Here is a 23,205-nt window from a genome sequence, read left to right on the forward strand (position 1 = left end):
CCGGGACCAGCCACCTTCTCATTGGCCGCTTGACGAAAGCTCCTCCCACCCAATAGGCTGGTTTCTATTGTGACATGGGACGCGCACCACGTGATAGGTGCCGTTCCAAGTCAGAAGACTGCAGAGCAGAGTGCGCGGATAAGACAAGGTAAGTGGGGGGGGGCGGTGTGTGTGTCAGCAGCAGCATCATCATGTATGTATGTATGTATGTATGTGTATATGTGTGTGTGTCAGCAGCAGCATCATCATGTATGTATGTATGTGTATATGTGTGTGTGTCAGCAGCATCATGTATATGTGTGTGTGTCAGCAGCATGTTGTGTGTGTGTGTGTGTGTGTGTGTGTGTGTGTGTGTGTGTGTGTGTGTGTGTGTGTGTGTGTGTGTGTGTATATATATATATATATATATATATATATATATATATATATATATATATATCAGTATGGGGCCAGTAAGTGAATGTAGTGTGTGTGGGGGCCAATAAATGAATGCTGTGTTTGTCAGTAAATGACTGTAGTGTGGGAGGGAGGGGGCATTTTAATATAATGTGGGAGGTAGGCTATTAATTTAATTGTGGAATGCAGGTGGGGGTTAATTATTGGGTGCTATTTTATTTGTGGGGTGATGGTGGGGCAATTTCATTTAATAGTGGGGCCTATGAATTTATAATGGGGTAATTAGACCTTTAATTTAATGCTGGGGTGGTTTGGGAGCTATTTATTAATTGTGGGCTGGTTGTGGAAATGAGGTCTATTTTTTAAATGTGATTGTTTTTTTAATGCCTGTGATTGTTGTGGGAAATGGTAATATTTGTTAAATGTAAATGCTATTTAAATTATTGTTGCGACTGGAGGGATGGAAATAGGTTTATATATTAAATGTGTTTGCTATCTAATGTCAGGGTTGGTTGGAGAGAAAGAGATCTATTTAGCAAATGTGAATATTAGTTTAATGTTGTGGCTGGAGGGAGGCCTAATTATAAAACGTGAGTGTTATTGATTTAACATCGGGACTGGTTGGAGTTTTCTAAATTTCATGTACCCATTTCTTTTTCAAATAGGGCCTCCAACATTCCAGGATCCAGACAACCAGCAAATGAGCTAAAGTAACCAGCAGCCACAGGTGGTGACAGTGACAAAGACAGGTAGGAGAGCAGGACAGTCTGCCAACTGTTCTGAATCTGGTGAGACAGTCCCGAATTTGGGTGACTGTTTCGCTTAGGACAGTTGGGAGCAGGGCCTGATGAACCACTAGGCTGACCAGGCTGCAGCCTGGGGCACTGGGTCCCGGGGGGCGCGGCACTGTGGGTATTTTTTTTTTTTACATTTTTTTTTTTTCTTCATTCATTTTTTTTTGGGGGGGGGAGGGGGGGGGTCGCCGCGGGGGGGGTGGAGGGCTTGACGATCAAAAGCATTGGTGGTTAGCAACACACAGCCAATCGCCAGGCTGCCTGTTGCTGTGCAGCAGACAGGAAGCAGGACGTCTTCACTTCCTATCTGCTGATCTGAGGAGAGGAGCGACGCTGGCACAACTACAGGTAAGTGAAGGGGGGAACTGCCCTGCATATCTATAGGGAGGGGGGGGGGGGGGAACTGCCCTGCATATCTATAGGGAGGGGGGGGAACTGCCCTGCATATCTATAGGGAGGGGGGGGGGGGACTGCCCTGCATATCTATAGGGAGGGGGGGGGAACTGCCCTGCATATCTATAGGGAGGGGGGGGGAACTGCCCTGCATATCTATAGGGAGGGGGGGGGGGAACTGCCCTGCATATCTATAGGGAGGGGGGGGGGAACTGCCCTGCATATCTATAGGGAGGGGGGGGGGGAACTGCCCTGCATATCTATAGGGAGGGGGGGGAACTGCCCTGCATATCTATAGGGAGGGGGGGGGGGAACTGCCCTGCATATCTATAGGGAGGGGGGGGGAACTGCCCTGCATATCTATAGGGAGGGGGGAGGAACTGCCCTGCATATCTATAGGGAGGGGGGGGGGACTGCCCTGCATATCTATAGGGAGGGGGGGGGGGGGGGACTGCCCTGCATATCTATAGGGAGGGGGGAACTGCCCTGCATATCTATAATGGGGGGAACTGCCCTGCATATCTATAGGGAGGGGGAGAACTGCCCTGCATATCTATAGGGAGGGGGAACTGCCCTGCATATCTATAGGAAGGGGGGGGGGGGGAACTACCCTGCATATCTATAGGGAGGGGGGGAACTACCCTGCATATCTATAGGGAGGGGGGGAACTACACTGCATATCTATAGAGAGGGGGGGGGAACTACACTGCATATCTATAGAGAGGGGGGGGGGAACTACCCTGCATATCTATAGGGAGGAAGGGGGGACTACCCTGCATATCTATAGAGAGGGAGAGGGGGGACTGTCATGCATATGTATAGGGAGGGAGAGGGGGACTGTCATACAAATCTATAGGGTGCGAGGGGGGGGGGCTGCCATGAAAAGCTATAGGGAGGTAGAGAGGTTGATATGTATGAAGGAGGGCAGAGGAGGGGGGCTGATATATGTGACTGGGGGAGTTTTAATGTGACGGGGGGGGGATAGCTAGCTAGCAGAGTGGAGGCAAGGAAAATAGCTGCAAGGGGGATGGATGCAGGGTGGGAGGTAAAGAAAATGGCTGCAGCAGGGGTTAAGGAAAATGGCTGTGGGGGGTATTTAAAAAATAGAGCAGCTTTGGGGGGCAGAATCTCATGATTGTGTGGTGGTCACATGGGTGGTCTCAGCAATCACTAGAATACTAAATATTAGTGAGATGGGGCTGGTAGAGGTTTGTATTTGATTGACAACAAATATTCAGATATTGCTTATATATGCCTGTCCAATGGGGTACTTTTAGCTGGCCATAATGGAGTGTTTTGTTTTAACTAAAGGGCCTAATCATTCAGGGTTTGCATTATAATACATTTTTGCATTTTCAAAAAAGGACGCCAACTTTCCTGAAGCCAGCGAGAGGATAACAAAGTTGCAAGAGAGAAGAGCAAGGTAAGAGACAATGGCACAATCTGTCTAAATTTGAATGCTGGAGAATACACCTGAACATTCATATTCAGGAGTGTTCCTATACACCTATATATTCGGAGGAGGGGGGGGGGCGCTGCGGTCGTATTAGCCTAGGGCGGCCAGAACCCTTAATCAGGCCCTGGTTGGGAGGTATGTCCCGCTTCACCGTGTACTGCTCGTGAAGGTAGAACTGTGTGCACCTAACAGTAGTGCACGCAGTATTGCCTGTTTATTTGTCTAAAATGATGACCATGCTACATCATATGGGGTTACCCTGTCTAAAGTGCCCAGGCCCCCCAGAGCCTTAATCCTCTGGGCCTGGGCATAAAAATATATATGGATTAAGCAGCATTAAAATAGCCTCTTTTTATATAGATACATATATATTGCACAAAAAAACCCACTCTTTAAGGATGGGCCGCTACTTATGGGCCAGTGCCGTGTGCTTGCTCCCCGGGCTAAAGTCTGCTAGCCCTCCCCTGCGAGTCATCCCAAAAGCACAAGCAGCACTTTAGCAAACCGATACATATGAAACACCATAATCATACAGCAGCTACTCGTTCCTTCAGCTATTGTATCTGCTGACGTCAGTATGACATCACCAAGTCATGTCACATGGTACAGATGAAGAATTAGAGTTGTATGTTGCTAATGTTGCGGTGCCGCTAAGAGCAGTGGAGGATCAGCAGGATATTGAAACGCTTGTGTTTAGGACGACAGGTGAAGTAAGAACCTGTGAATTGGGAGGGTTTATATCATGGAGAAGCCTGTGGGTGGGGAGAGGGCAGGAACAGCCAGCCTTCCATCTCCCGCCAGGTTATTTCTCTTATGATAGAACAGACGTGTGCTTGGCATGTGAGGGAGAAACAAGTGGGTAACTTCGGCATGGGGGAAAATAGTGGGAGAAAATAAATGTGGAGGCGTGTAAGGAAAAAGATAGTGTGAAAACGGGGAATGTTTGTAAAAAGGTGGCGGGCAAGTGGTATGTCAGGGAGAAGCGTGTAGGAAGGAGGGAGGGATGTACTAAAAGGAATGACAGCTTCAGTCTGCTAAAAGGAATGCCAATAGACTTCTATGATAGAAAATTGTAATTTTATGTATATTTTTAAAAATCGTAAAACAGCTGTCATTCCACAGTAATTGGCCGTCATTCCACATGTAAAACATGACCTAGTACCTTAGCAATAAGTGTGTGGAAGATATATTTAAGATATATTTAAGAAGTATAGCATTTTCTAAAATATACACAAAAATTAAATTTGCTATCATAGAAGTCTATTGGCATTCCTTTTAGCAGACTGAAGCTGTCATTCCTTTTAGTACGTCCCAGGAGGGACATGTGAGGGAGAAGCCAGTGGGTTGGAGGTGGCATTTGAGGGAGAAACAGGTGAGTAATCGAGGAACTAGTGAGAAATGGAGGCATGTAAGGAGAAAATATCAGGAGGAAAAGACGAGGCTGAAGTTAGCTTCTTATTCGACCAGCTTCTTATTCGTTTCTAATTCATGCTCCAGCTTCTTATTCAGAAAAGCTTATTTTTAAAGGATTAAATCAATTTGGTTCACAGATTTCACATCAAATTAACACTACAGGGGGTCCCTTATAAAAAATGCATTAGCATTTCGCCTGACCCAACAAGGTTATGGGCATGAAATCAGTGGTCAAAGTCACCATATTTTATCATTTTGAATAAGTAGCTGCAGTTTTTCAAGGGTTAAATGCCGTTGGGCCAGCAATTTGACAGTGGGAATCAACACAGGGTGGCCAGCTACATATAAAACATTTGTCTTTTGCCTGGCCCAACGCTGTTTTGGGCATGCAATCAGGTGGCATACTAGGTATAGGTTCAAATTGTTGAGAATGCCCTCACTCTCTTTTTCAATGGTTTTATCTTGGTTAAATGGACATCTAACCTGCTTGAGACAAAGTCTGAAATCTGTCTCATCTTTGAATCTGCCTCTAACATGCAGAACTGATTGACTTGTGTCCAGGTCTCTATCTAACCTGTCCTGCTCATTGTTTATCCTCTCTCACATAGCTCATGGGTCACTGGTTCTTAACTTAACACATCACTCCTTGTGTTTCACTATATATGAACCCTTTTGCTCTCATGGTAACAAAAGGATAGCTGCCCTCATCATCATAATCATTTATTTATATAGTGCCACTAATTCCGCAGCGCTGTACAAAGAACTCATTCACCTCAGTCCCTGCCCCATTGGAGCTTACAGTCTAAATTCCCTAACATACACAAAGACAGACTAGAGTCAATTTGATAGCAGCCAGTGAACCTACTAGTATGTTTTTTGGAGTGTGGGAGAAAACCGGAGCATCCGGAGGAAACCCACGCAAACACGGGTTGAACATACAAACTCCACACCGATAAGACCATGGTCAGGAATCAAACTCATGACCCTAGTGCTGTGAGGGAGAAGTGCTAACCACTGAGCCACTGTGCTGCCCTCCAGAACATCTAAAGGATTAATTTTAACTTGTGACCTTTTGAAGTGCTCTTACACGCCTGAAAGGCAGCTTCTTCAATATATGAGTTTGTCTGTCATTGCTGTACACCCCAATATAACTTAAATATAAGAAGAAGAATGAATATTGACTCATGCATTCACTCAATAGTTGTAAATTTTGAATTTATAATACAATATTCAGTGTTGTATAATTAAATTCAGCTTATAAAAATTATATTTAACCTTGTACAAAACATTTGTTCAAAAACTGGATTATGTGTTTACAAAATAATTAGTTTAATAAGTGATTTCTTTATTTTAGCATTTATTTTGCACACATAATGCGGTATGTACAAGTAGTCTTTTTTTGTCCCTTATCTCCTGAAGTAACTTTTCCATATCATTTTTCTCTGTAAATGTGAACACAAATGGCTCCCAGCAGTCTTCCCCCTCGTTTCCAAAATTCATATAATTTTGGTAGTTTGTGATGCAATAGTCTGCATGGCTCTTCGCCATTGAAAGTATAGTTGGTTCAAAACCTCCTACCAGTGTATGTTTATTTTCTTTCACCCATTTCTGTGCATTAATCATATCCTTTAGTATTGTAGGTTCTTAAGAAAAATAAATAATTTCTTTATATATCATAATTTCTTGTGAATCGTAAAGATCTGTTAGAAAGTTAAGCAAAAATAAATTGCTATATTTCTTACAATTGGACGATTAATAGAATGTGAACAAATGTATTTTAAATTATTGACTTGCTAAAATATAAAGTATGTCTTAGGATCAGCAGATAATTGCTGTATTTGTTTTCCCTGTTACAGTATTGCATACCTTAGGATGTCAGCCTTGGTATTTATATTGCTTGCGGGACTGAACCTTTAGCCTGGTGTTTCACTATGCCTTTTTTCTGTGATACCACTTTCCATCTGCAAGATCATGTTGCCCTCTATCTGCTCCATTGGACTTTCCTGTGTCGGTTATGAGGCTCATTCCAGATTTATGCAACCTTGCCTATGCACTTTCCCTTGCACTGTGTGTTTCTCTCCAGCGTTATCCTCACTTTGGCCAAACTGGCATTATGTCCATCCTCTTACTCTACACTGTCAAGCTGTTATTATGGTGGAAGTCGGTACCACATCCTATTGCTTCTCAGTATATATGCTCAACCTGGTCCAGGCGTATCTTGCATCCTTGTTGCTATACAGATCTCTGCTTTACATCCCATTACCAAGTCCTCTGCGGTGTACCCCTACTAGTGTTAATGTATTACTAGACGAGATTAAGTCTTGGGGACAACCGAGTGTCGGTGAATATATCTGGTTCCTTGGGAAAGGGAGTTGCTAAAGGTGAAGCTCTTGTGTATAACATGTTCTGACAACTTCACTAGTAGGGCAGTGGTTCCCAAACTTTTGCAGTTCGCGGCACCCTTAAAGTCTCCATAATTTTTCAAGGCACCCCTCCAAAATAATTACCAAGCAGTTCCGTTTTAAAAGTAGTTGGGTCAAAAAAAACGTAATAAGTATTTAGGTCAGGAGAGAAATACTTATTTAGTTGTATGCAAAAATAATACACATAAATCCAAGGGAAAATATTATTTTTATATATTTTTTTCAATTCTATTTCTGTCAAATAATAATTTACAGCTAACTCACACTGTGCCATCCTTCATCTCCACACACACTGTGCCCCCTTCATCCACACACACTGTGCCCCTGCATCATCTCCACACACTCTGTGCCCTCCTTCATCTCCACACACTCTGTGCCCTCCTTCATCTCCACACACTCTGTGCCCTCCTTCATCCACTCACTTTGTGCCCCTGCATCCACATTCAGTGAGAAGCGAGGAGTGAGGATGTTGGGTCCTTGGTGTCGTCTGATTGGTAATTTTTTTTTTTTCTTTTAATTTCTCTTCCTGGCTGTGGCACTCCTGTGACAGCGCCGCGGCGCACACACTTTGGGAACCACTGTAGTAGGCAGGGGCGGACCCAGACATTTGTCCTACCCCGGGCGATTTCTGTGTTCTAAGGCTGCTGGCGGCTGCACAGTATGTTCAGGTCCGTTCAGCAGTGAAAGTGTGCTGTCCCGCTGCTCTGATTGTGTTTAAAACACAATCAGAGCAGCCGGACAGCATACTGTCACTGCTGAACGGACCTGCACAGTGTGCAGCTGTCGGCAGCAAGCCCCTGGTGGGGGGGGGGGGGGGGGCGAGCGCCCCCTCCTGGATCCGCCACTGGTAGTAGGGTGATTTGTTACAGTATGTATTAAGTTTGCAATTTGTCAGTGAAATGTAAAGCAAAGTTTAATGTTGAAGAACAATAGCTATACATTTCCAAACCCAAACTGTACCTGGTTTGAGAAATAACTTATTAATGTAGTGAATATATATTTACCTGAACAGTATTCAACGATGAGTCGTTGAGTCGAACCATAACTATATGTCCAACATTGACTCCTGGTACAAGAATTTGTTAAATTAGCTCTGGTGTAGCTACTTGAATTCCTTTTCCAGGATGTTTACATTCTTTAATTCCATCATAATAGTGCCAAGAATAATCTGTTAGGTTAAAGAAGCATACAAAATGTTCTCCGACATTGTAGGTCACTGCTACTGCCTTATACCTATGTACTGAACATAAATCATTGCTTTAGAAACAGTTATTCAATATTAAATTGAGATTCCTTTACTATGAATCATTTTCTTATTTTGAAAGAGGGGCCCTACATTTTTTTTTTATAAATTTGTTCATCAGAAAAATTATGCATGCCAGTTAAAAGGATAAAAAATCCTAATCATAGCAATAATTATGTAATTGCATTTTATATCTTTTAAACGGTATTTTTACCTTATTCCAAAAACTGTAACAATAGATGGAAGTGCTGTGTAACATGCGTGACATAACAAAGGATTGTCTGTTGTAGGTTTAACAACAGTGATAAAAAACATACATGGTAAACCATGTACAAATAATTTTTCTGAACATGTCCTTGTCCCGTTGCAGGAACCTATTCTCCTGCAAACATAAACAAAACAATATTGTCAAAATCAATTTATAACTCTACAGGGATGGGGTAAGCTTTTCCGTCACGGCTTGAATAAATTGTGAGTACAGAAAACCCTGGCACTTTCAATTGACGTGACTTCAAAAGGCGACACTGACATTTGCAGTTTTAAAGCGGCAATACCAGGACCCAGTGCTTGACCATAACCTTTAGATAGCATTATACTGCAGTGGGTCCTGCAATTGCCGCTTTAAAAACGACAATTGGACAATACCACATATGCACCCATATAAAGGGCAAGAGTTTGGAAGTGGAAAAGTGCCTTATTTGCGCAACCCTTCACATTTTCCTATTGCCAGCAACGGGTGAATGTGCACGCACTTGTGCAGCCTTGTGCAAAAACAGCACTTAGCAGTTTCATAAATCGCAAAAAAAATTCAACATACAGTACAGCAGGTTGAAAGTAAATTGAATGCCAGTGCTATATAATGTATTGAGCTTTAGTTATTTATATATATTTAACTTTGTACATAATTTTTCTTTACCCTTTTCTTTTGCATTCACTAATTATTCATATGTCCAGGTATTAAGTACAGTTTGAATGTTTTCAAGGTCTTCACAACTGAGTAAGAGATATAATCAAGTTACTACAGATATCAATTATTTAGATTTATTTTTAAAATAGGTGATATTTAGGGTACACAAAAGGCCGGCGCCACCATTAGTGGCGCTATATAAATAAAATGACGATGATGATGATCCCTGAAGTTAGCTCCAGACATCACATTGAAGAGCTTGTCTGTATTACTATTATTAGACACTGTCTGGGGTATATCATGGCCTAACAGCTTACCATGCACTGCACTGCCGCCATCTAGTGGCTGTTCAACAGTACTAATTTTCGGTCTTATGTTTGGAAGATTCACAGAGGGTCACTGAGAAGCGATGAGATTGCTTCTGCTACTGCAGCACCAACTATTGAAGTTGCCAACATCAAGATAACCGGTTTACCTCTGTCATTCTAAGCTCCTCTACAACTTGCAACTGTAAGTTTTATAGAAATATTACCTTGACTCTAACACTAGGGGGTGCGGGATGCACTGTATATTTCTGATGTACTGAGGCAAAGTGTCGTATATCTTTCTGCACAGATTGGGAGCCCCCCCCCCTCTTTTTGTCTTGTTCTGTACACTCAAGTGTTGCTGGATCTAATCTCTACGTTTAATCTGAGACGAGTGTGGTCACTCCTTGCTCGCTAATATGTCTCACAAAAATAAGTAATACTCCTAAACATTCCAATATAAAGGCCCTCGAAAAGGCTGGAGGCCGCTCTAAAGCATTGTCTGATACTGCTGATATAGGTTCAGACTCAGAGGACAACTCGTCACCTGAAAATCCACTCACCCCAAATGATGTGATTGCTATTGTCACAAAAACAATTCAATCAGAAATGAGAGCAATTGTATCAGAGCTCCGTTCAGAAATAGCAGAACTTGGTTCCCGCACAGATGTCGTAGAAAACCAGCTGGATGCAGTCTCTAAACATCAGCAAATAACAGAGATAGCTGACTTGCGAGCGGAACTCTACACTTTTAAAGATCAACTGGAAGACTTAGAGAACCGAAACAGATGCAATAACATCCGGATAAAAAACGTCCCGGAAACCATTTCTGCAGAGGCAATGCCCGACTACCTAGAGGGCTTATTCCTTCAAATGTTGCCTGATATACCAAAAGAATTACTTAATTTAGATAGGGCGCACAGAGCCCTTCGCCCGAAACCAAATCCAGATCAGCCTCCAAGAGACATAATTATACGTTTCCACTACTTCAAGACTAAAGAACGAATAATGGCGTCAGCTAGAAATGTGCAATCGATTTCCTACTCTGGATCGCACCTACAGTTGTATCAGGATTTGCCGCCATCCACATTGAAAAAACGTAGAGACCTTATTAATGTTACTAAAGTCCTACGCAACCACTCGATAAAGTATAAGTGGGGCTTCCCATTCCAACTAATTGTCTCCAAAGATGGACGTAACCACTCGGTGAAAACCCCAGAGCAGGGTCTTGATCTGCTCAGGCGTCTTCACCTTATCCAGGATTCTGAGCAATCTACTTCAGCATCTTCATCAGGACAGAAGACGTCGGTGCCGGCTCCATCCTGGCAAAAAGCGTGATCCATGGACATAAACTAACTCCAGTCTATTTACTATCCTAGGCCCCACTTTTCATGAGGTTTGAGTAATCATACTAACTTAACTATGACTATGATTGTTTATACGTAATTAGTTTAATGTTTCACACAGGTTCATTGTGTCCGCTTTAATACTTGAAGCTTATATAAAACTAGATTATAGGCCTTTGCTAATCTCTTAGACTAAATAACTTTTTGATACAGTTATTAGCATCCAGGTCAACGTCCCTCTTCCCCTTCCCTGATCCCTTCCCCCTCTTCCCCTGTCGCCCCCCTCCCTATTCCCCTTCTCCCTTCCCTACCCTCTCCCCTTGAAGGGCGTTGGCCAATTCTAGATCCTAAAAATAGACATGGAGTCTTAACTTGTATATTAGTACTTTCTCTGGTCTTCTCCGGAATTTACATAAAATATGTTTACAGTTCTGGTTCACACTGTTGAAATGTTTATATGTTAAAACTATATTGACATCTTTTGGTTTGATGTTTATATTATGCTACTCATATCACTTTGTTCTGATAGTTACCTGTCCCCCACACCCATGCTTATTTCGCCCGCACACATGTGCCTTAAAAGTGCGTTGAACACAGATTTTGTTAGTTGTATACGACATTTTCCACGAAATTCCACTACCCCCGCCAAACCTTCCACTACCAAAGAGATGGTGTCACGCAACCCGCCACATCTCTTTTACCTAGGTCCTAGAACTCGCCCCGAGTTCAGAACCGCAATACATTTCCATCCCCTTTTTCCTTATGTATCTTTCATTCCCCACATCCAGCTACTAGATTTAAATAAAAGCTTCACCCTCATTGTTAAAGAGGTGCTATTCCTGCACAAATATCCCCCATGAGTCTTAAAATAATATCTCTCAATGTCAACGGTCTTAGCTCACCCAATAAGCGTACAATGGCCTTACAATATTTCAAAAGGAAAAATCCAGACTTGATTTTCTTACAAGAGACACACCTTAAGGACCCACACCCCTCATTGACCTCTAAATCCTATCCACATGCTTTTTACTCTTCTGCAAATGCAAAATGCAGAGGTACAGCAATATTGATACACAGTAGAGTACCTTTGACTATTGAATCGCAAACATCTGATCCTCTTGGTAGATATGTCATTCTTAAAGGTATCTTGAATCAGAGTCCCATAACTTTAGCCTCAGTATACGCCCCAAACGTGTAACAGCGAGCTTTTTACGCAGATTTTTTTCAGCAATTATCCTCTCATGCGGGTGGTATGACCATAGTGGGAGGGGACTTTAATACTATCCTTGACCCAACACTAGATAGGTCCACCCAAACTCATATTTCTCTAGGGCACTCTAAGGAGCCTGGCAGGCTTAAAGATCAATTGAAACTATACAATTTATATGATGCCTTGAGAGTTCTATACCCTTCTTCCAGAGAATACACTCATTATTCGGCCCCTCATGATCTGTATTCAAGAATAGATTACTTTTTTGTAGATCATCAGACAACCCAGAAATTGGGAGGTGTCCAGGTCTTCCCAGTGTCCTGGTCTGACCATGAATCAATTGAGCTGTCTTTGCTCTTGCCACGGCTCGCACAATCACGCCCTAGATGGCGACTTGATGAGTCATTACTTCTTAAGAAAGAGCATATCTCTCAGATATCTCAGGCTATAACTGAGTATATTTCACAAAATGCGTCCCCCGAGATATCACAGTCTATTCTATGGGAAGCCCATAAGGCCACCATACGCGGTATCTTTATCAGATTGGCAGCGCAACAAAAAGAGAGAGCGCATACGCAAACTCGATCAACAAATACAGCAAGTTACATCTCGTCACCAAATAAATCCTAAACAGAATCTATACTCAAAACTTCTCTCTCTTAAGGGACAGCTTATCAAAACAGGCAGCTAAGACGCTTCTGTGGGTTCAACAAAAGTATTATGAAAAAGGCGACAAAGCCGATACTATCTTGGCACGCAAACTCCGAGCCCACCGTACTCGCAACAGAATAATGATGCTAAAAGATTCTACGGATTCTCTTCTTTATGATCCCCAAAAGATCGCGCAACGGTTTAGGGATTATTACGCTTCTCTATACAATTTGAGATCAACAATAGAAGATCCAGTCCAGCTTAAAGCAGATATTAAAAACTACCTCTGCTCCTGTCACTTACCCAAACTCAGTAGAAGTCAATTGTCAACTCTTAATGCAGAGATTACCTCAGAAGAAATTAAGGAGGCCATTAAAGCGTTGAAGCGTCAATCAGCTCCAGGTCCGGATGGATTTTCCTCCATATATTACATATATTGTTCGCCAACTGATCCCCATGCTTTCAGGGTTGTTTAGCTCGGTTCTTGGTGGGGACAAATTTGATGGAGCCACCACTGGAGCGGGGATTGTGGTAATACCTAAACCAGACAGAGATCCGACAGAAGTGAGTAACTATAGACCCATCTCTCTGCTTAACGTACATTTAAAACTTTTTGCTAAGATCCTAGCAAACAGACTTGGTGCTGTTCTCCCCTCACTGGTCCACCCAGACCAAGTCGGTTTCGTCCCAGGAAGGCAAGCTTCGGATAATACAAGAAGGATAATAGACCTAATTCACATAGCTAATATCGTGTCTCTCCCTGCTTTGGTGGTTGCTCTAGATGCTGAGAAAGCTTTTGATAGAGTAGCTTGGCCTTTCATTCAGCAGACTCAGGGAAGCATGGGGATCCAGGGTTCTTTTTGTAAGGAGATCTCGGCACTATATCATAACCCAACAGCTTCAGTTTTAGCGAACGGCCTCACATCCGCACCCTTTAAAATAAGTAACGGCACTCGTCAGGGCTGCCCCTTATCACCCTTACTCTTTGCCCTGATCATGGAACCCCTAACAGCTAGAATCAGAAACAACCCGGAAATCACGGGTATTCCTACGTGTTCTAAAGATTTGGGAATATACTTAACTAAGAGTTACTCCTCTCTATATGCAGCCAATTTCCCCAGGTTAATTAATACAATTAGGGGTGACCTACCAAAATTAGACAAATCTCATATTTCCTGGATAGGCAGGATGGCTTCTGTCAAAATGAATGTATTGCCCAGATTACTTTATCTGTGGCAAACACTCCCAATTCAGGTCCCCTTGCATGTCCTCCAACATCTTCAGCAGATGGTATCTAAATTTGTATGGGCAGGACGTAAGCCTAGAGTGCGAATGCGTATACTCTATAAACATCAAACCTCTGGAGGACTCGGCCTACCAAACATAATAAAGTATTATAGAGCTACACACATGGCACAATGTATCTTATGGCATTTACCCCCTCAATATAGAGTGTGGATACAGATTGAGGCAGATATATTACAGCTATATTCTGCATATTCCCTTCTCTGGGTGCCATCCCAGCATAGGACCAGACGTCTAGCCCTGATTCCGACTGCTCGTTTCTCGGTCTCAATTTGGGATCAAATGACTAGATTTTATAAGTTGCGATCTGACTACCCATTGCTTGTCCCTCTTTGGAACAATAACAACTTTGAACCAGGGTTAGATCATAAAATGTTTCATTGCTGGTCCGTACATAATTTGCTTTTTATATGGGATCTAGTCCCAGCTGGGGTTTTCCCTACATTTTCAGACTTACAAAGAAGATTTCATTTACCCCAAAAAATCTTCTATCAATATCTTCAACTTAGGCATCTATATAGATCCTTAAAAGCGCCTCTCCCCTCGGACCGATGCTCTGCTCTAGAATCTCTATGTCGCCATTCCCCGACAACGAGGGGCTTAATTTCCACCTTGTATCAATTGATTAATAACTTTGGCCAGCCCGAAAAAGACCCTCATGAGCTTGCCTGGGAGAGGGACACCTGGGAGACCTTGACTACTAAAGAATGGTCAAAGGTGAGAACTAACATAGCTAAGTCATCCATATCCGTTAAAATAAAAAAAAAATCTTACAAGATTTTCTACAGGTGGTATTTGGTCCCCTCTCGTCTCCACACTATCTTCCCAGCGTTTAGCGACCGATGTTGGAGAGGTTGCGGTCTGCGGGGTACCCTGTTGCATGTTTGGTGGTGTTGCCCTAAATTGCAACCCTATTGGCAACAAATTCATAATCTCATTAAGGATATTACACAGGTTGAAATGCCCGAGTCCCCCCAATACTCGCTTCTTCCTAGACGGATCCCGGACTCTGGTCGCTTCACGCAAAAACTAATCAATCATATACTAAATGCCTCTAAATGTTTAATTGCCGCCCTATGGAAAAATACCTCTCCCCCCTCGCTCTCAGCCACTATAAATAAAGTATGGTCAATCTATAGGATGGAAAGCATCACAGCTTTTCTCAAAGACAAACCTGTGAATTTCCAAAAAACATGGTCTTCTTGGACGAGTTACTATGACGCTGAGCCTCCCCTGACAACCGTTTGACAAATCTATCATTTTGATTTATATCCCCGCTGGGTTTAAGAAGGTTCTTTACGCATATGAGAAGTGGAAAGGCCCAACTTAATTTGCCCTTCATAAAATTACCAGGGTTAACGCTCTTTTTCCATGTAATCTGATGCATAAAGCAATGAGTAGAACATTTCCCCTTTACCCCTTCCCTCCCCTAAAACATTCCCCTCCCTATTGTTTGTCTCCCCCCTCCCTTTTAAAAAACTTAAACAACTTTTTTCCTTTTTATGTACAACATACCTGATTATAGATAATGACTCAGAGCCCTTCTTTTTATTGAGAGTAAACATTTTGGAGTTTTATATGTATACACCATGTTTATATTATCTCATGGTATGTGTCAAATTCACTGTTTGTTTTGAAAAAACTAATAAAATTACCTTTAAAAAAAAAAAAATCTCCAGGCCTACGATGTAGTTTATCATTTAAGATAACCTTCTTGGTAGTTCTGAACCAATTTTCAACTGCTGCATTAGTGTCACGTGGTTTCCCAAAATTGAGGTTTTGGAACATTATTCCACTCTATAACGGGATGGTTGCCACATATGATTCCAGCACAGTAATAAGTGTTGGACAATGCAGTACATTATGAGCTGCTGTTGCACTCTCATTGTCATCCACTTCTACTTGTTTTTTGGTTTCTGTAAACATATTTTAAAATAACTTTGAAAATGGAGAGCCCCTCTTGATCTTCCTTTCTTCGTCACTGTCATTTTCTATTAAATCTCCAATGGTCCGATCCTCTAAAAGCTTTTCCAACCTTTCTATTTTTTGATTGTTGATTGCATCATGCAATTCATCTATGTGCGCCCTATATGCCTTTGTTTCTTTTTTTACAGAAAAAATATGTCATCCGTGAAAGTTGAACTTCAATTTCCTGAAGACTACTTGCATTCTGTATTAATGCAAATGAATAAAGAAACACTCACTTTCAATTGGGATACTTTCATGCTCATAAGCTTCATCATATGTGAAGCAAATATATGCAAAATTGTAAAATGACACAATATTGTTCCGTCACAAACTAGCATACATTTTTTTAAATAGTCCATGATGTTGATTTGATTGAATGTCTGTGTTGCTGCATGGATAAGAGCCCAGCTAAAGTCAATCTCAACCTTTTGTGGACTAAGATTTTTCTTGCACACATTAAAAAAATCCCGACATAAACAAGATAGCCAGTGCTGAATGGTTGGTGTACTTTGGTCTGATGTCAACATTTCTGCCACAAGGATGGTGGTGTTTAAATATGATTTTTTTGTTAAGGCCTCATAAAGCCTTTGTTCAGCCATTTTATTGTAACTTGCATAGAAATATTGTTTGCTAAAAAAAGATTATTCATTTTTCTGCTGATTTGCAGTCTTACCAGATGTGAGCCTATGGCCTTGAAGTTAAGCTGACATAGACAACACATGAAGAATGTAACCAGATATGAGAATAAGCATTTTCATATCCAGCTCGTAGTGTGGGAGCTGTGCCCTTGATGTTGGACATACTCCAGCTCCCCTTGAGATAAAAATAATAGGCTCATCTGTCCTTAGAAGGGGGAGAAAATAAACGCCACAAGAATACGTGAGAAAGTTAATCAGTAGCGCTTCTCATAGACTTGTATGCTAATGATGTAGGATTCATTTATTCAGTAAGCTATAAAAACTTGTATCTTTGTATCAATAAACTAGAGAATATTCCTTGTATACAGAACTTGGTCTGTGTCAATTCTCTCCAGCTGATTGAAGCGCTTCCAGATATACTTGACACCACAGGCAGAATTGGGTCAGAATTTTAGATCTAACAACTTGGAGGTCCCACCGAGATTCGCTCTCCAGCAGGCTACAAGACAGACAACGGAGGTTTCCCAGCACATTGAACCCCAACATCCGCGGTCAGTAGATTTCTACTCGTTGGTCTTCCTAGTCTGGGTCACCTCATGTCTGTCTTGGGCACCTGACACGCGAATTTGTGAGTCTCAAGTATCATCTGATTAATATAATACAGTATTAACCCAATTTGTTTACTGTAATTGTATTGTTGATTAGATTTTTGAAAGATGATTGAATTTTGAGTGCATGTGTTTGTACCTATTGTATAATGTATAAAGCATAAAAGTCACATAAGACATTGATCAAAGAAGCATGTAATGGAATAAAGGGATTTAGAGAGTTACTCTTTTGAACACTGAGTGAACATTTTAGACTCCATCCCCAGAGATATATCAAAGAAGGGAGATTCTGTAATCTACCCAAATTGTGTAAGAGAGATTTCCAAAAGACCTTCGTCCCAGATACTGTCAAAGAAGCTATTTGGCACGGACATCCAGTACAAGAAGTCCACAAAACGGGACGTCCATTTCAAGGACAACCCACAGAAACTAGATAAGAGTCCCGATTTGGACTCAACAGAATACTGTCAATATGGGTAATATAGATAGTAAACAGATGACAGCAGCTCCCTCATAGATATGATGCACAAAGACTTTAGGAAATGGGGGAGTAGAAGGTCTGTAGGGAATTTTTCAAGAAAGCGGGGATAGCCAAAGAAAGAATTGATATGTGTGGATGGAGAAACAAAGGTGTTGCAAGTGGAAATGTGACAAGAACAAAGGGGGATTGAGATCAAACCCCAAGAGATTGTTTGAGGTGGCACAGAAAAGTTAAGAGATCTTGAAAGTCGCAATATATGTGGATATGCTAAATGCATCGGAAGCTGAATAAGGAATCAAGTAGGTTGTATATTATAAATGTATGTTTGATCCTGCGCAGCTGAATGAGTGAAATGTACCCCTCCCTTATTCGGTGCAAAAGATTTCAGTGTGTTGAGATAAGAAGCACACTTTTTTGTTATCTGACACTGTATGTAAAATTGATAAAATATGTAGAGTGCTGAGTGATAACATGTTGAAGCAAACTTGTATTTAGAGTAATGCTGGGACTTGTAGTTCCACAGCAGTAGGCTGAAAGATATCAGTTAAGTTTTCTTTCTCTGTATGTGAGTTTTGTCTCCGTCTTACTGCGTGTGAGGGAGATCCGTTATAAGTTCACGCTACTTGGTCTCTGTCTTAGTGCTCTGTAAGGGAGATGTGTGATTTAGTTTAAATCACAATGTTTGTTGGTTGTCTTATCCGTTTTAAAAGAGGCATGTTTCAAGGTTGAAAAAGTTGTACATGCATTGCTTAATGATAAGCTTTTGAAGAGATACAAAAGAAGTTTTAAAATCTTTGGTCCGTCACAAGACTGTAAATAATGTACATTATCACTATTATTACTAGTGTCAGAACAAAGTTGGCTGGGGTCCAACAAGTCGTTTCTGTATTTGAACAAAATAATTTGTTTCTGAAGTTGAGAAAAATAGCTTTCTCTTTAATGAAGTTGAGAATTGTGGGAGTGAGCTTACATGCAGATATTAAAAGCTGTTTTTATCTGTGTTAAAATGGCGCTGATAAATGTTCTCAGAAATCAGGAGGGTTTGTTATGCCTTTAAAGAAATGTTACGAGATAAAATGTTGTCTGTGAGCAAGACTTAAGTGAATATATTTGTACTTTCAATCTGGAAATCACAGAATCTAGAAATATGTGTGAATATTTGTTCACGGGACATTTTGTTAAGAAAATGTTGAGTGATTTACAGACACAATGTGAGGTGTCTAACGAGAGTAATCTAAGTCAATAAGAGAAGCAATGTTGCTTTCAAATGGCTGAATGCTTGAAACCAAGATTACAGATTGAATGTTTGTAAATCTGGAAAGCAAATTAGTGTCATTTAAGAGGGCGGTACTAAGAGATGATGAGAAGGGAGTGGCTTTGAACACTCGCCCAGGTCTCGTCACTTTGACATTCCCTGTTTGTGAGATTAGGGACTGCCCCTTTGAGGAAATCAAGGCATGGAACGCATAGCGTCACAGTTAAGTTTTTAGCAGCTGTTCACTGGTTACCTGATAACAGTGTACACGCATGTTACAGGTACAGTAATTCCTAGTGAATAAATGTTAATCTCTATGCAAAAGTTTTTTTTTTATTCACAGGTCTCCAGTTGCAAAGACCCATTATGCAATCCAGACTGCATTGATCCAACTTTCAATGAATAGAAGTTTGCAATATGTTTTGGTCTACAGCCACAACAAACATAAGTATAAACTAATGAAGGATTTAAATAACGTAGACTCCGCTGAGTAATGATTACCTTGTTTTGGAAAGAGATAATAGAGTTTATGTGCTATTCGCATAGCAAATGCATGAATTAGGTGGTTTTTCTGTATGTGCAGAAAGCAAAAGTGTTTATTTGTATCCTCATTCCAGTTTTGAGTCAATCAGTGTTGTAAAGAAATTTACTGCCCTTATTTACTGTGCTATAATCGTCATATACTGTGAATAATTCTTTGTATCGTGGGTATGGTAATGCATTGATGGGAATTCAATATTTGTACAGAAATGAAAAAGATTTAAGACTTTAAGAGCTATTATCTGTGCTCCTGCATTAGCATTTCTGGATGATAGCAAGCCATTTACACTCCCCTCTGAGCAGAACCAAATGTTTAACCAATTTTAAGCTGAAGTAACTTCAGCGCCAGCACTGGCTTTGCCAGATTATGACAAGCCTTTCACGTTATTTTGTTATGAAGTCAGTGCACATGTACAAGGGGTACTGACACAAATACATGGTCGCAAGCTAAGGTCACTTGCATACTACTCTGCACAATTAGACACAGTACTGCCAGCAGCACCCACCTGTGTAAAAGCAATAAGCTGCAGCTGCTTTAGTGCTTGAAAAGAGTATGGCTATTGTGCTAGGACACCCAGTTACCTTAATGGTACCACATGCAGTAACAGAAATTTTAAACCAAGCACAAACAAAACATTTGTTACCGGCCAGATTTACTAAATATGAAGATATACAGCACAATGGACATTCCCTTCTATTGTGAAATGAGTGACATATAACACTTGCTGTCTTAACCGCTGTACTGTACACCCCATATAATGAGTGTAAACCATGTGGAACTCAGAAACTAAGAACCTTTTCCTTGGATTCCACATGCTCCTTAGTGAAGCCTATCCTTATGAAGTAGCACTACTAACTCCCAGTAACGTTACACTTAAGCAGTGCACAATGTTGAATCCTGCTGCCTTATTGCAGCAAGTTTCAAAAGATGGAAGAAGTACCTGTATATATTGGGGTTATCCTAGGGATTTGGGGAAATTCCATCCCAGCTTGAACAGGAAGAAGAAAAAATGCAAACACAACATTTTTCTGAACATTTTCTGAACATGATTGTATAGAACTAATGAAACAAGAATCTCTGGTTTTATCTGACATTAAAGATAAACCATTACTAGATGCAGACATCACTCTTTTTGTAGATGGTTCACACTATTAAATAGATCCTGTCACTTATACAGACCACACACACAGAAATAGTGATTCAACAGACTCTACCGAGTCACATCAGCAAAAGAAGCTGACACTTGCATGCATATATGCAAAAGGACAAAGAGTAAATATTTTCACTGATTCAAGTTATGTTTTTGTAATTGTGCATGATTATAGCTATATTATGGATAATTAGGGTCCTTATGGGTTCAGTAAGCAAACCAGTCAATATGCTGAACATACCAGGGCACTGTTCACTGCATTCTAGCTGTCCTCTAAACAGTGATGAAGGTGAAGACACACACAGATATACTACCCCTAAAGCTAAGTGAAATAGACTGGTAGACCAGGCCACACGAGAAGCCGCCATAGCCCCAGTGCCCCAAGGGGAGTCTATTTACATGGTGACCCCCTGACCCCAATTTTGACCAAACCACACTCCAACTTATGGAAAGACAAGCAACAGAGAATAAGAAAAAGACTTGGGCAAAACATGGAGCACTAGAAGTGCAAGGAGTGGTGTAAAAGTCAGTGTTTGTGTTTGCCAAAAGTAGTTTATCCCATTATGGCCAATATAGCACACGAGAAAGTGCATCTGGAGAAAGATGCTATGGTTGTACTCACTAGCAGCTTATGGATAGTACCAGGGTTCGTCCAAGCAGCACAGTCGTTAGTGGCAGGATGTCTAAATCTGTACACAGAATAACCCTGGTAAGTCTGTCCCAACTCCATGGAAAAGCACACCCCAGACATAGTATCCCTATGAGAGGATACAGATAGACTTTCTACAACTTCCCAAATGCTGAGGCTTTGAGAATGTGCTAGTCTGTGTCGACTTCTTTAGTCACTGGCTGGAGACATGGCTGTATAGAAAAGCAAATGCTAAAGCATTAGCCAAGAAAATTGCGAATAAGGTAATCTGCGGATATGGGGTACCAGAGGTCATTGAAAGTGACAGAGAGATACACTTTTCGGGGCAATGATTCCAGAAACTATTAAAAGACATGGGAATCATATCTGCCCTTCACACCCCCTACAGACCCCAAAGTTCGGGATGTGTGGCGCGCCTTAATGGTACTCTGAAATTAAAAATGCAGAAAATAATGGCTGAAACAGGTCTGCCATGGATCTCATGTTTACCTGCACTTAGTAAGAAACACTCCTAGGAAAGACACAGGTTTAACACCAAATGAGATACTGTTTGGCACAGCAAACAGAACAGGCTGTTATTTTCCATAGCAACTACAGCATGTACATGGTGATTTGTTGAACTATGTTGCTTTATTATAGAAACAACTAACTGAAATACATGGTTAAATGTTCTCCTCCATTCCATACCCTAATTTTGATACAGGTACCCATAAACTGCAACCCAAGGACTGGGTGGTCGTGAGAAGCACGTCAGAAGAAGTCTTGAACCCAGATACAAGGGTCCTTATCAAGTCCTGTTGACGACTCCCATGGCAGTGAAAGTACAGGAAAAAGACACCTGGCTACACGCATCACACTGCAAAGTCTTCAAATCAGGGGAGTTTTGTTCTGATAAATAGAAATGACTGTCTTATGGTATTGATATGTCTTGCCAGAATAATTGTGTCTGAAGTAGGGATCAAGGCCTCCCTAACCCAGTATGAAACAGACAGATAAGTGACAAATTGCCTATGCCACTGTGAGAAACATATGGGAAGCAGTGCTCAACAATTTGCACTCATAGTAGAGTAAACTCTCAAAATGCCTTTGTGCAGATGCATAACCTCATTGGTAAAGTTGTCAGTAATGATTCATGTTGGATATTGGCATTAGTAGCAAATGGTTTTGCAATCCTGTTGAACATATATGTGATAATGAAACTAAATATATGGCTGATTAAGAAGTTACTGACACTTGACTATTGTCTCTCCAAAAAGGGAACCACTTAAAATCCGGTACCTCTGATGATCACAGAAACTACAGCTGAAACCTGACCTGACTATGAGCGTCATGAATTATTTGAACTAGCAAAGCCAAAGAACTGCACAGTTTGCAATAAGAAACTACTAAAGACTGAACGAAGAACATGCAAGGCCTGCAGAACTACTATAGACTCATTAACTACCTACTAAGAAACCATCTATTCTAGACATGGACATTTGCCAAATTGCATCTCCTCATAACTCAAGTTAGGACAGGGAGGATCACAGGTTTGTCATTAGTGGGGGATGAGTTGACAGATCCCCAAGGGGAACAACTCTATGCATGTGGCCTTCTACATGTGTATACGCACCTACTTGATAAGAATGTGGTTCTATAGATAGGTTAGGTAGGAGGAGAAAGGGCCGAAAATTGAATAAAAGATGGGAAATGTTAAATATGATTTTTTGTTGAAGCCTTTGTTCAGCCATTTTATTGTAACTTGCATAGAAATATTATTTGCTAAAAAAGATTATTAATTTTTCTGCTGATTTGCAGTCTTACCAGATGTGAGCCTATGACCTTGAAGTTAAGCTGACATAGACAACACCTGAAAAATGTAACCAGATATGAGAACAATAAGCATTTTCATATCCAGATCGTAGTGTGTGTCACGGTTACAAACAGGAGTACAGCTAGGAGTCACGAATATGGTGAAAACACTCTGTGTTTATTTGCAGACCAGTAGAAATAACAAGTAGTCAGGAGTAGTGGTAATTACCAGGTGCAGGCTGATGCAGGAAACAATATAAATGTTCAGAAACAAGCAGGTAC

The 23,205-nt window shown here is 41.2% G+C and overlaps 1 long non-coding RNA gene across 3 annotated transcripts; it reads left to right on the forward strand.

The window, feature by feature from the left end:
* Nucleotides 1–67: 67 nt before the first annotated feature.
* LOC142099352 (uncharacterized) lies at nt 68–22,834 on the forward strand. 3 transcript variants are annotated; one of them, XR_012678519.1, is made up of 5 exons: nt 68–148; nt 1,062–1,145; nt 9,410–9,535; nt 15,957–17,836; nt 21,836–22,834. It is a non-coding gene; the product is annotated as an uncharacterized LOC142099352 (long non-coding RNA). The 3 variants fall into 3 exon arrangements; XR_012678521.1 differs by lacking the exon at nt 15,957–17,836; XR_012678520.1 differs by lacking the exons at nt 9,410–9,535; nt 15,957–17,836.
* The last annotated feature ends 371 nt before the right edge of the window (nt 22,835–23,205 follow it).

This window comes from Mixophyes fleayi, chromosome 8, assembly GCF_038048845.1.
Source record: "Mixophyes fleayi isolate aMixFle1 chromosome 8, aMixFle1.hap1, whole genome shotgun sequence".
Classification (NCBI taxonomy): Eukaryota; Metazoa; Chordata; class Amphibia; order Anura; family Limnodynastidae; genus Mixophyes; species Mixophyes fleayi.